This window comes from Hippocampus comes, unplaced genomic scaffold (assembly GCF_001891065.2).
Source record: "Hippocampus comes isolate QL1 unplaced genomic scaffold, H_comes_QL1_v1.1 scaffold261, whole genome shotgun sequence".
Taxonomy (NCBI): Eukaryota; Metazoa; Chordata; class Actinopteri; order Syngnathiformes; family Syngnathidae; genus Hippocampus; species Hippocampus comes.
This window is the reverse complement of record NW_017805824.1, coordinates 3,883,789-3,898,042: the sequence shown is the minus strand read 5'-3', so window position 1 is coordinate 3,898,042 and position 14,254 is coordinate 3,883,789. Positions and strand designations below refer to the sequence as shown.

Here is a 14,254-nt window from a genome sequence, read left to right as displayed (position 1 = left end):
GGGGGGGGGGCAGAACACATTGAATTGGAAACACTGAGGGGTTCGGATAATGGACTGTCACACAGTGGCACCGGGCGTTGTCTGCCATTCCCTCAGACAGCCTCTCCTGCTAGTGCTACATGGCCCCTCTTTTCAACCCCAAGGAGATGCTGGCCAGTGGCCAAGCATCACTGAGTGTATTTGAGTGCATGTGAATAGGTACCCTTTTATTTGTGCATGTATTTTGTGTGGGAATATAGGAGGTACTTCTGAGCTAAGAGCCATGCTTATTAACATCCCAAGTGCTCTCCATTTTCTATTGGTTTTCCACTCTCCTCCGTACATACCTCATCTCAGATGCCCATCTCACCAGTCTCCTCATCATGGCTGAGACAAAAATGGTGATGGGGCACAGGAAAGAGAATTTGGAGCAAAGTCCACAAACTAAACAGAATTTCAAGAAGAACGCCAGCTGAGCCCTCCCGCTGTTGACTCTGCTTGATGCTGAGCGCAATCAATACACTCAAGTCAGAGCATCAGCCCAACTTGTCCCTCATGATCTGCAAAAGTTTCAGTTTTACAAAAAAGAACTCAGCAATGGTAAGAATGCAGTAACGGCCTAGCGCACCTGCTGACATCTTCTGCACATCAAACGTCCCATATGACTGTGCCCGTCTGCAACCGCTTCCATTTTTCTTCGTGGGATTTACTCGGGTTCCTGCTGTTTTGGGTTAGAAGTGACAGTTTTGTCACACAAACTCACTGTAAGGCACATTAACTGCCTCCGAAACCTCTCACAAAGAGCCCCAGAATGTCGGCGGTTGCCGCTGTGCTCGGGCGAGATGTTATTCTAGCGGCTCGGCTTACTCCGGCTCCGAGTGCTATAATGTCATACGAGTCTGAGTGCGTTAAGGTGGCTGTGTAATGACACACCTGGGATGAGGGATAAAGAGACCCATTGCTCCAGTCTGAGAGATGGAGGGCACGAGACCACCGCTAGTTGACACACATCGGGGCATCATAAAAAGAAGCCGGTCTCCTTCCATCTTGTTGAACTATAGTTGAGGCAGAGCCATGTTGTTGGTTTTCTTGGACCGACCATCTTTTTCATGCATATCCTGTTTCAACCCTCCACCTTTCACCATCCTCTGTTCCTGCCCTCCATACTATGCACTGTGCTAGGCATGTGTGGCCATGTGCCATTTTGCCCTCTGGGCCCTCTTGTCAGATTATAAAGAGGAGGTTTCGGAGGCCATGACATCTGGCATGGTCGGGGCACACACAAGAAACAATGGTGCATACATTCTCCAGCACATAGCAAACAGAGAGAGACGTTCCGACTGAACCAAACTGAAAGAAGCCGGATCAATGTAAGCAGACCCGGCACTGCCGAGTGGACCCGTTGAATGAGGGGTCCTGTTTGATTTAATCCCGACGATGCACCCTGAACCCCGTGCGCACACAAATTTCACAGGCATTACGCAGGGCCACTGTTTGCACTGAGGCAACGCAATGCAGAGAGGTAACCCACTGGGGATGCCAAAGGTTTAGATTTTCCCATGATGGCAACCACTCTCACAGGACAGAGGGCGAGTAACCAGGATGGAATCCGGCCCTTTTCAATGGCTGCTGAAAGGAGAGCTGTGAAATTGTCAGAAATTTTGCTGTGTGTAAACAGAAGACTGAAGTGGAGGGGGGACCCTGCCTGGACCAGACTAAACTGCTTCCCAGGAATCTTTCTCTGTTCCGCTTTTCTTCGGACTATCTTGGGCACTCCTCCATTTATCACTGCCGAGCCCTCTCTCAAATTAATTTTCTCTCTGCCTGTCCCCCTTGCCTGTGAACGAGTCCCACACTGTGAGGACACATTGACCCGCTGTGAGGACATTTTAGCAAATGACATTCATTTTTTTTTCCCCCAGTATTTCTGACTGACAGACTGATGGTGAATACTCAGTTCCTGCGAAAATGCAAATCCTTTCCAAAAGTAAAGATGTATTTTAATGCGCAGAGATTAACGCGAACATCAAGAAGAAAACACAGCTTCAACAGAGGCATTACCTCTATTTTTTTGACAATAATATTTGACATGGGCGTGAAATATGTGGGTCGCTTGCCCCAATTAGAATCATCCACTGCTCTAAGTGAGCATGACCACATAAGAATTTCCCTAAACATTTCAGTGGTTGCTAAGGGACAGCTTCAGCTCTTGTGAGCATGCCGGACGAGGAGGGGGTAACTAATGTCCTCACCCAGTGACCGCACTCTCAACAGACTGCTCTTGTGCACTAAAAAACAACATTTTATTCTACTTCCTGAATACAATCAAACACAGCATGGCGCGCCCACTGAAAAGCCTTAATGCCCAACGTGCTGTCAGATGTGTTTAAAGTGAAAGCACAAACATCTCCTCCAAACACATTGAAATGATGCAATGCAATAGCGCGCACTTAATAAAAACTCAAAAATGTTGCTTGTATGATGATGGAAATTCCGTCTTAAAAAGTGAAGTGTAAGTTAATTGTGTTTGCGTACATGTAATATGCTTGAAAGCTATTTGAAATTCAATATTAGTATCCAATATTCATTTTATACTCACAACAACTGTAATCCAGGGCGTACTATAATCATTACACACTCTATCTACACTTCTTTTTTATTTGAGTTGTCATTCAATTATATATGGTGCCATCAGCATTTGACGGCTTAAGCTTTGCAGTTTTTGGAAAGCCTTGCCCAGGTAAAATCGTATCACTCTCCGACTGCTAAACCGAGCATTTGTTCATGCAGAGTTCCTGTGCAACCCTGCAGACAGACTTAACCTAGTTTTGCATGAACGTCTGTTCTAGAAGTTCACTCTTTTCATTAGTGTTAGTAATAGGAGGGCTTCCACCTTTTTTTCAGTTTTTTTCAAGAAAATTCACCAGCATAGCATCAACTGGACGACACATTGCAGCAGCGTGACGGCCATTAAGCTTCCCAAACAGGTCCTGAACTCAGTCAGGGACAGAAAAACATTTTGCTAGGTGGTAATTTTGCAACACTGCTCCAATGTCATTTAGCAAAACAAGGGAAAGGGAACGACATGTTTAAAAAGCACTGTGAAGCCGATGCTGTCAAGTGCGTTTGTCTGCAAATGACGCTGTCATACACAAACAACCAGTCCAACAAATCACTGAAGTATTGGCAAGCATCACAGACTGATAACAAATATCTGCAGATGTGACCTGTGATCCACGGTACCGACAGCGCTACTGATCGGAATCAGATATAATTCCAACGCAATACAGTTGACAATTTCATCTTGGACAATGAAAAGTTTGAAGAAGATGAGCTGGAAAAGGCTTTAATTAAAACGCTTTGACCTCAAAATGAATTGAATGCAGCCTGTATCACAGTCGTGTTCTAATACAGTTTGTGACTTCGACACTCACTGTAGCAGAAGGCACACTGCACAGAATACCAACTACTGTCAAACTTGGCTGGTATATAAATAGAACACATTGGCGTGACTACAAGTGTGGTTTGTGCAGTAAAAGCAATGGGAGCCTGATTAAAAGAAGCAATTAAAATATTAAGATGGCAAACTTGATTGAAACCACCAAGTCAAAGCCCGATTGACTTGGTCTGATGCAATCATTTATATGTGTACCTTGTGTATCCTTGTAGAGTAAGCCAGCAAATTTAGAAGCAAGTGATTGAGAGAAGGATAAGAAGAAGAATGGGGTTTTGGGAACGGGAGGCTGCTACCTCTGTTCCTAAGTGTGCGTGTGTACGTGTGAGCGTATGTGTGTGTGTGTTTACGCAAAGTCAGCACTAGGAGTGATGGGATGGTGATGTAAAACCTCAGCCATGTATTCAATCTAGAATTACATCCAAGAGTTCTTCCAGATCAGACTCAAAAACAAATCATAGATACAAGCTGTTCATTCGGGCAGTTCTATACTTCCAACTTTGGAAAAAGCCCCTTACTCTTTCCAGAATAACAATGGATAAGGTGTGATCCAGAAAGATTTCCTTCAATGAGTTCTGTCTGTAAAAACCTACACAAAACGCTGATCCCAACCCCATCATTTGGATGAGTATGGGTGATTTAGATGAATTGACAAAACGCTCAATCTTACCACAAAAACAGTTATTTAAAATAAATGGACTGTCATATTCCTAAATTGTAAAAGTCAAAAAGCAATACTTTTGACTGTACCAGTCGATGGGTGGGAGGAAAGACTGCATTGCCGGAAAATATTTCTTCACAACACATTTTGAAGTCCTACCCAAGCTGTCAGATCAAATCCTGGAAGCTAAACAATTGAATCTCAGTTAAAAGAATAAAATCTCCCGTCCAACCACGGGTAGAGTATCTTCTATCAGGCTGTCTCGTCCATATTCCTGGCAGACCTAATGTTTGGTCCGTTTGCTTTAAAACATTTGCGTCAAACAAATGACACTTTGATAAATCTCTCTGCCAATGTCACTGCCGATGGCGCGCCATCCACTGATTTTTAACCACGTTTACCATCTGAGAGACAACCACCCATCGTCCTAATTTGGGGCATGGCATGGCGCCCAACTGCCCAGATTAGTCACCTTAAATATATTGAATTCATCTTAACAAAGTAAGCAAGGCAGCAATCTGAGACCTACTCCTGAGCTGAATCATACAGTATTGCACTCACAAAAGCCCTAAAAGCCTCAGTGTATGTCCTTGCAGCGACTGTGATTTCTCATGGGACTGTGGGCAAGGAAGAACAGCTTGAGATTGCTCATTACAAACCTCTAAAATGCCCTAAAGTACCACATGCTTGCACTAAGAACCTTTTAAAGTGCTTCTGCCATTTTTGTTGCAAATGCTCCAAAAAAAAAAAAAAAAAAATAGCCCAAAAGAAGTAGATGAATTTACTTTAATTTTATTTATTTATATTTTTACAGCTGCTTTGATCGATGCATCTGGTTGGAAGATCTGATTTGGAACAGTTGTGATCCACTTAATTTATCGCTGATATTGAAGACCTGAATATCCAGAATAATGTGTTCCACGTGCCCTTGTCTGATCAATAAATAATCTGCTCAGCCAAACATTTGGATTTAGCCAAGTGTGCCATACATCCAGAGGCAGGAGAGAAGGCAAGGACAATTCGATTTAAACGGACATTATGTAAACATCACTTCATCACTGACTTGCGATTCTGTCGCTGACTACAGTACAACACGGGAATGGTCTGATTAAATGCTCATCTTGAAAATATTTTTGATGGCACAACGTGGCTCGTCATAAGAAAATTGTAAACGGTCAACCATGTCGTGATCTGTAACATTAGTAGACCCTGTTGGACAGGGCATTGACATCAGAAACAACGTTACCCTTCATAAGCCTTGTACAAACCTTGCAAGTCAGTGAGCCTCATTCATCGTTTATACGAGTACATTTGCTCATAAATCCTACAAGTTTAAGCTAGTGTTCAGTTGCGGGTCAATCAATCAGATTGTGGCAATGGCTTTGGGACAAGTAACTGTGCAGTTAAAAGTCAAATTACACATGTACCGGTACATACTTTCCCAGCATACTTTTTTGGGTTGTTTTTTTTATTGCCATTCTTTTTTTGTCTGTTGACATATGTCATGACGATCTGGACATAGGATTAGTAGACTGATGTAGCCGTTTAAGGTGTCATCCTTCTGTATTTGACACGAGTTCCCCCTGGCCCAGGACAGTGACCACATATGCACACTTGAATCCAGTCTCACATCTGATATGTTCATTTCCCTGGCTTTATCAGAAAAATGGTTCAAATAACATTTCTTTAAAAAGCAGGCCTTAAGAGGCTTAGCTGCAGCAGTGCTTCAGCAGCCAAAAGGTCACTTTTGCAAATTGGGTTCATTAATCTTCTAGTGTATGGCAGCCCCGGTGGGACACTCTTCATACACAGGCACAGATTAAAATGGCAAAAGCGCTCTTAGATAAGCCTGGAAAAAAAAGAGAAACTCTTGGAATGACAAAGACTCCTCAGAAGCAGAGACTTGGCTCTGTTAAGTCAAATTGCCATTTTGGCTCATATCAAAGAGACACTGAGAGCTACTGCAGTCACAAGAGGGGAAAGTACATCAGCCTGCAGTGTCATTTGACTGAGGAATGATTATACTGTACCACCATGGATGATTGCAGTTAGGCATACCTCTGAACCAGTGCAATGACAGAATCTCTATCTCTTTGTATAATCTCCAGAAGTGAGAAACATCTGCTCACACATCAAGAAGTGACATAATCCTTTACCTGGAAGACTGGCAAAGAGGCACAAAAGTAGTCTGACTCCTGCAGACATCAGCAGACCTGAACCGGTATCTCTCCACTGAAGTCAGACCATAGGGGTAACGGACCGTAAAAGTAAGTCAGATGAGATCACAAGTCACATTTCTTATCTCAACATTTTTTTTTTGTAGTACAAGTGTCACCATCAAGCAGTCTTTTCAGGCAGTTACCGGTATTCACTACATTAAGAAGGAAAAATATCTACAGCACTTTTAAACCTATAATGCCATTTGTATCATATTTGATACATGCATTTTCATTATGTAACTCATTCTTTATATTACATTGAATCATCTGTATCAAATTTGATACTGCAGGTTTAAAATGTGATTTTTCCCAAATTTTCATTTTCAGATGTAATCGACATCGTGCTTTAAGTGGAATACGACAAATATCTAAAACATGATATGGCAAAAATATTTTTGTGGATTTTGTTATAGGGGTTAATGAACATCTCAGTTCCCAAAAATCAGATTTTTCTGGCTATTCCTTGATAGGTCAGATAATAAAATTAAGAGGGTGAACTCACAATGAGACATTCATATTTGCTTTGATAGGGCTGGGCATTCGGTATCAAGATATATCATGATAGCCACATCATCAGTATCAATTAAAAAAAAATGCCTTCAATCAATAGTTTGAAAATCAAGAGACAAATCCTAGCCCCAGCATTGTATTGGATACAATTTAATTGTATTATTTATTTAAAATCTAAAAAAAAAATCAAAAAATATCATCCATCCATCCATTTTCCGATCCGCTTATTCTCATAAGGGTCGCGGGGGGTGCTGGAGCCTATCCCAGCCGTCTTCGGGAAGTAGAGGGGGACACCCTGAACCGATTGCCAGCCAATCGCAGGGCACACAGAGACGAACAACCATCCACACTCACACCTAGGGACAATCGAAAGTGTTCAATCAGCCTGCAATGCATGTTTTTGGAATGTGGGAGGAAACCGGAGTACCCGGAGAAAACCCACACAGGGAGGCTGGAGCTGGAATTGAACCCGCTAACCACTGGCGCACCGGGCCGCCTGGGCTGTTTACTTTTGGTCAAATATATATCAATGACTGATTGATATGAAATACTTACATTGTGAAACATCTTTCAGCCATATCGCCCAGACTTATTCAGCACATTATGTTTCAAAAAGGTGATGATGCAAAATTTATATTAATCAGTTTATTTTACTTTGAGAATGAGCCACTTTAAGCAGCCTCACCAGTGGCCAAGCCACTGGCTCTTTTTTTTTCTCATCCTCTCGAGCTCTGCTTTCCCCTTGACCAAATTAAACTTTAGAATGAGGAACCTTTAGCGGCCCCAATAGCATTTTTTTTTTTTTGCAACAGTAATTGACGTAGAATCATGAAGCAAAATAACAATTCCTCGGATTACGGGGAAGCAGTTCTCAAAGAAAAACGGTTTGCGATTCCCATACAGACTAATGTTCTACAGTATCATATATTTATAATGCATTTAGATTTGATTTAATCAAATACCTGTTAATATTTATTTGACATGATGTTACATGTGTTTCTCATATCAGTGTAGCTTGAGATTCAGTGGATCGCGTAGAGGACAATTAGTAAGGATGTCACACACCCAAATATTTGCTGTACAATAAAAAAAAGCACCAAGTGTAAATAGTGTCATGGTCTCGTTTTTACATTGACTAGCTGAGGATGGCAAAGATGTTCTATATAATTTTGTGTTTTCAGTCTGTATTCTGCCATCATGATGCTTATTAAAAATTTATTTCTCATAAATGACTCATAAGGTCCTTCTACTTCCAGTTCGCTCTTCATCTCTGGCATGCCAAGAATGGCCAGTAGGCCAATGAAAATGCACTGTAACATCGATAGAGCTGTAAAATTGTAGCTTGATAATGTTTTGTGTGTGTGCGTGTGTGTGTGTGTGTGTGTGTGTGTGTGTGTATATTATGTTTTTGTCTTGAATTTGTTCGCGATACGTGCATTTCATGTAAAGCCAAACTTTTGCTAAAATGGAAGTACTGTACCCCCCCCCATCCCTCCCCAAAAGGCTATCAAGGCTATGCAAAATAATTTGTCATTCATAATGAAAATTACATTGTCAAGGAGAACTTTGAAAGTTCTTATGAAACAAATCTGTAACTGCTTTCCACTAATGATCAATTGGAATGCAGAAGAGATTTGGAAATGCTTGCATCATCACACAAAAAGACAATATTCAAATTCAGAATTCGTATTTCATATTCTATCCACTGGGTGAGTAATGACGCCCGTTATTAAAGCGGGTAATTGTCTTACAGCGGTGCAGCGATATTGGATCCCGGGGCTGTTCTGCAGACATAATCAGAGGCAACTGGATGTAAAGTCGCTGAGCAGTGAAATAGGGAGCAGGGCTGAGCAGACGCACAAAAGATGCTATCAGCACCAGCGGGAGATGCAAGCATTGTGCTGTCTGACCTTTGCGAATGGCACTCAGCGCACCTGTTACCTTATCCTCCCGAGAGACTCACACTGTCTCTGTCCGCCTGCCTCCTGCAACCAAACACAAAGTTTACTCCAAAATCTGATAAAGGCCCCGCATCGAGTGATCCAAGCATCAAAGACAATGGGCACCGACCGGGGTGAAAATACTGTACTGGGCATACAGTAAATCCCTGCTGAGGTTCACTACCAGTCATATCCATGTTACAATGGGTAGAACTAGATAAGTTGTATACTTCTTCCTACTCCTTTGAGCATAAAACTGTGATGATGTCTGTTTTACTTACTTTTTTTATTTTTCCTTTTATAATTTTTGCTTGCCTTTTATTAATCTGTTATTGTATGTTCTATATATGTTCAGTAAACAATACAGCTCAACTCAACAACTCATGTCAAGTCATATAAGCCTGCATGAGGTATAGAAGCTTTGTCGAACAATGTGTATGGTTGAGAGATCCATTTTTTGTTGCTTGTGAATGAGATTTTTGTCACATGGCTTTTTTGCCAATCCAACATAACCACTGGCAACGTTTGACTCCTATTGGCCTAATATTTTTGGCACAATAAGTCGCTCCAGAGTACAAGCCACACCAATGAAAAAAAAATGCATCATGAAGAAGAAAAAAAATAAATGAATCAATCCAGAGTATAAGTCACATTTTGGGGGGAAATGTGTTTTTGATTTAGGGGTTTTGGGTGCCAGTCTGAGCTCTAATTTTAATGTATACATAAGTTACACTTGAGTATAAATCATAGGACCAGCCAAACTATGAAGAAAAAGACGAGCTCTAGACCCCTAATTTCGGTACTCGTATCTAATTTAACCTCACATTTAATTTCACCTCCATTCCTTTGTCATTTTATCCTAAAGCAACAGTATTCCTAATTGAGAATGATTTTTTGGGCAATTCTACCCAGCTCTGTTTATAAGGGACCATCAGCATAAAAGGACAAATTAGGGTAATTGTTCATCATGTCATTATGTTCCATATAATGTAGTGCAGTTGGTCGATGATGGTATAAGAAATAATTTGTTTGTACAAGTCCAGCAGTGCAGATTCATTCCATTCAGCACTCATTACATACTGATGTGATGCCAAGAACTGGACTGCCGAAATGACGATAAGCCATCAACATGGAGAAAAAGCTCGAGAGCAATGCAACATACTGTACACATACCCCAATTTTAATAAACCGGCAATGACCCTGATGCCTGAAGGCAATTATCATCAATCAATACCAGACGAGGCTTTTCATTGCCTCTCCGGTTAAACAACAACATACCTATCCTCTTTATAGCATCATTTAACTCTCAATTAACGCTGGTCCACAAAACAACGTTAATCCACTTCCTGTCCAGCTGTGCACCGCATGTGGCAGGGCTGGCCAGGGAAGAAGATTGTGGATTCTTAGAGTCTTGTTAGGCTGCAGGCTGCTTCCCTGCCAGCCAGCTGGTGTCATTGGATCTCTCCTGACCAGGGCAACAAAGGTGACTGCTCAGTTAGGGCTGGCAAATGGGATAAAGGTTTCGTATTATAAACACAGTTCTGAACTGAAGTCATTTAATCAGCGGTCAGAAATACAGTCTATAGGTACATTGTTATAACTCAATAATAACTCAAAGCCCCCCCCACCCCCCACACACACATAAACACTCACAGTGAAAGATAAGTTAAAAGACACTTGCCCTCCTGGTGTTTAAGAAATAGAACCTCATAACGTCACTTTCTTACTTTTAGGGCTTGGAATTGTTGTGCCTGTGCCTGTGCCTGTGCTTGTCAAGGCCAGTCCAGTAGACACTCCAGTGTCCAAGCATATCTGCCCAGAGATTGCACGCAGAGCAATCAACAGCAGTTAAATTTAGAGTCTCAACTAGCTGACCTGCAGAAGGTGTTTTCGTTCTATGTGAGGCTGAAGAAAATGTGTGTGCTTGCGACAGTAATCACTGGTAATATGTGTGCTTGCGACAGCACACTGGTAATATTTGGTGACTGTGTTTCCCTGCTTCATTTTTGCACTTCGTCATAGTAACTAAGATAATGTATTTATTGTCAGTCCTAATATATGCTAAGAACTTACTAAAGCATGCAAAGGAGAAAATGTGAAAGAGTGAGGGAGATTATCTATCTTGAAGATTATGGTCTTGTCTGTGCAAAGATAAACAGGCGTCAGTGACTCTACTTGGACAGAATGTAAATTACATGGGCGTATGAATTATTCACAATCCACCAACATATAGATGAAGAGCGTGTACATTTTTCCAAACTTCCAGGAGTCAAGTTGTTTAAAAAGTGTCTCCCCCTTAGCTCAGGCTGATTGCTCACATCAGGTTCCTCATCTATTGTCTCATGAAAGGCAGTCCATTACTGCATATTAGCAGCAGAGTGAGGCAGGGAGATAAGGCGGGCTGCTGATCAAACACGCTGACAAATCACCAGTGACAGAAACACACATTTGTTGCTCGGTGTTTAACTTTGATCTCACACTCTGCTGAGAACCAACGTCTCAGCCTTTGAACCGGGGCTCTTTAAGTGGACGTCTCACACTCTCATTTTTATGGAGATCTATCTGCTCCTTCTAAATGTTCTCGTCTTCTTTAGCGCCAATTAAACGAACAAATTCAGCGAGATGGTTAGGCTGCGTTTAGACAATGCCCCCAGCGACCACGGCGGCCCCGTTGCAGGCCGCCGTGCACAAAACGGAATAGTCATGAGACAATGAGGGAGAGGACACAATGGGTGAACGTGACAGGCTGTGACTGCCCAGCCAGATTTCAAAAGTGTCAAAAAATTGGCAACGATGAGAAATCTAGTCTACCATGGTAAAACGGGGTAAACGCAACTAAACCTGACAGTAGGTAATAGGGCGTGTCAAAACTTGGAAGCCGTCCAGATGTAGTCCCTGAAATCGGCCGTTCCTCTCAAGTTCTGTCACGTTCTGCCGCGTTTGGTGCACACTTTGCCATGGGTCATGCAGCAAGCTAGGGTACATGGTAGCTATTCGGTTGCGTTCAATCACTTCCTGTCCGGACGAGTGACGGTTTACATTCCCGGTGAGGATACTGCAGTTTGTGATCTACTACAAGCTGAAATGTAGTTCCCAAGCGTACTATAGTGTGAACTTTGAGCCTCCGGGACTTATCAGCCCCTTTATGCCACGGTCTATCCTCGGACAGCCATTAAAAACACTTGAATATGGAGGACTTGGGGGGATGGCAAAAACAAACCAAAAAACACTGTGTGCTACTTTTCAGGCTAACGGGGCTGTCATGGCAGCCTCGAACATAGTGTAAATGTAGCTTCAGGGCATGGATATGGAACAAGGAAGTGCAGAATATTGTTGACAGAAAACATGGCAAACAGGGTGGGCAAAAGTTTCAAAATATGTGATTTCTATTGTTTCCGCAGGCCATACGTCATCATCGGAAGGCACCCATGACCGACATGTACATGTACCATATTGTTATTGATGACTTGACGTCACTAAAGCACTTTTGTTAAAACTTACATCCTCAGATATGTCCATTTATGGTCATAGCCCACTTCACTTGTAGCTCCCTAGTCTTATCTCGAGTCATCTGCATTATTCCGTGTGTATCGGATACCCGCACATACACTCATACATCTCCCCAAGCGAAAACATGTTGCTGAATCAGGCTGAGAGTCTCGAGAATCAGGTGAGTGCACTTTTGCAGTTCATGTGTGAAAGAGGCTTTGCTGGAAAGGAGAATCCAACATAAACAAAAGATCAGTATCAGCTATCTCCCAATCTTGTAATGTGTTTTAATATCACACTTTTCTTTACATCCTTGCAAACACACATGTGCACTCACACTCGAAGATCTCTGGTTGAGATTGTTTTTTTAGCAGCATAATAACAGATAAGTGGCTGCTGTGTGCCTAAGATGTCAACCATGGATCATCTCATTTCCTGACCGGACCGCCCCTGCCCCCTGTGTGTTATTACACAGCCCCAGATCATGTGACAGCGGAGGGAGATGACTGGAGCAACTAATTGAGACTGCTCTGTGTGTTGTGCGGCCGAGAACAGTGGGGTGACTGTTTGGCGAGGCCGTCTGATACTCGACCCGGCAACCGCAGAATAGCTCCTTCAAACAATGACCACGGCAAAACCATCAGATCTGGCCACCGTGCCGTCAACCACATTGCTCCTTTTAAGCTTAGGGATTCCCCCCTCCCTTATCGTAGAGCGGGAGTACGGCTATGGGATTAAAGGAGCTTTAGCACACCTGGCCAAGCATATCATGTGATTGGCGGGCTCTGACTTGATACACAGCGTGGTGGACATATTTTTCCTGAAATTGGAGGACTGATCACGAGCCACAAAGATATCAACCAGCGTGCCCTGCCCCGGCCGTTTTGTTGATAATGCATGTTACTCTGCCTGCAGTTTAACAACAACAGTGCAGCTCAGAGCATCAACCGGTGTCTTTCAGGGGCATTGTTGAGAGCGGCACAATGGAGAGGCCACCAGCAGCAGCAGCTTAAGCCCACAGGTCCTCAAACAGGAACAACTGTCAGCTACTATTTGCTTTGAGCAGAGTAGTCACGCTGTCGCGCAGCACTATTATTACGACACAGCTCTAGGTCGCGCTGAGGCTCCAGGGGAAAAAAACAATGATCCAGAGTCATCACTTTCAGTCCTGTCATAGGATGGACTGCTGTTCAGCCCATTTGACGACTCGCTGACGTTAAAAATACACAAATCCCATTTGAAAATAGGCTCCATACTTGGGAATCTTCAGCTGTGGATAACAGGGAGACCTCAATTTCATCATCCCTCTTACTGCGACCTTAATACAGTGCATCTTCGCTGTGCGTAAACAATTACATATTCAGCAGCACTTGGATACACGTTTCCAAACACATTTCTTGCTAGTTCCAGGTCTCAATCACTGAATCGGACAGTGGGATAGGGAGAAGAGATATTTCCACTTGCCACTGCCAAGGTTAGCAAAATCACTTTGGCTTTGGCATCAGCTCAGAAACTACATTTACTTTGGAAATCCGAGAGAGACCTTGCTTTCAAAGTGTTTGCTGCATCTCAGATAATCTTGACCACTCCTCGGGCAAGTGGCTGTCTGGTCATGAGTAAAGCACAATGACTCGGTTATATGATCAGTACCATGAGAAGGGACTTAAACTTACAGTGCAGGTCATTGGGCGATATTTTCTGGACGGCTATTGATTCATGATAACCGGTCGTCGAGGCCTGTGGGTTCATGTTGCAATGTATTCTACAAATCAAGGACTCAGTGTGAAAAACATGTAAAACTGACAAATGATTTGTATCACCATCCAGAGACGGATTTTACAGCTTGTACAGAAACTGGTACCATTGCCATCTTGCTGTTGTGCAATGTATTTAGGCCCCATTCGTAGGTTTAATTTATGTACTTTTCTTGTAATATACACTGGAAAAGATGACAAGCTCTTCTGCAAAAACGTTTCATATGTCCCTCGCTGGAAACGGACAA

General features: G+C 42.7%; 1 long non-coding RNA gene across 1 annotated transcript in view; it reads right to left on the bottom strand.

Moving 5' to 3' along the window:
* The window catches only part of LOC109525717 (uncharacterized), a 20,395-nt gene extending 6,312 nt beyond the window's left edge, over positions 1-14,083 (bottom strand). The window contains exons 1-2 of the long non-coding RNA XR_002170201.1: positions 14,073-14,083; positions 3,443-3,448 (exon numbers count right to left, since the gene is read on the bottom strand). This is a non-coding gene — a long non-coding RNA (uncharacterized LOC109525717). The remainder of the gene's footprint in view (positions 1-3,442; positions 3,449-14,072) is intronic.
* Positions 14,084-14,254: the final 171 nt, after the last annotated feature.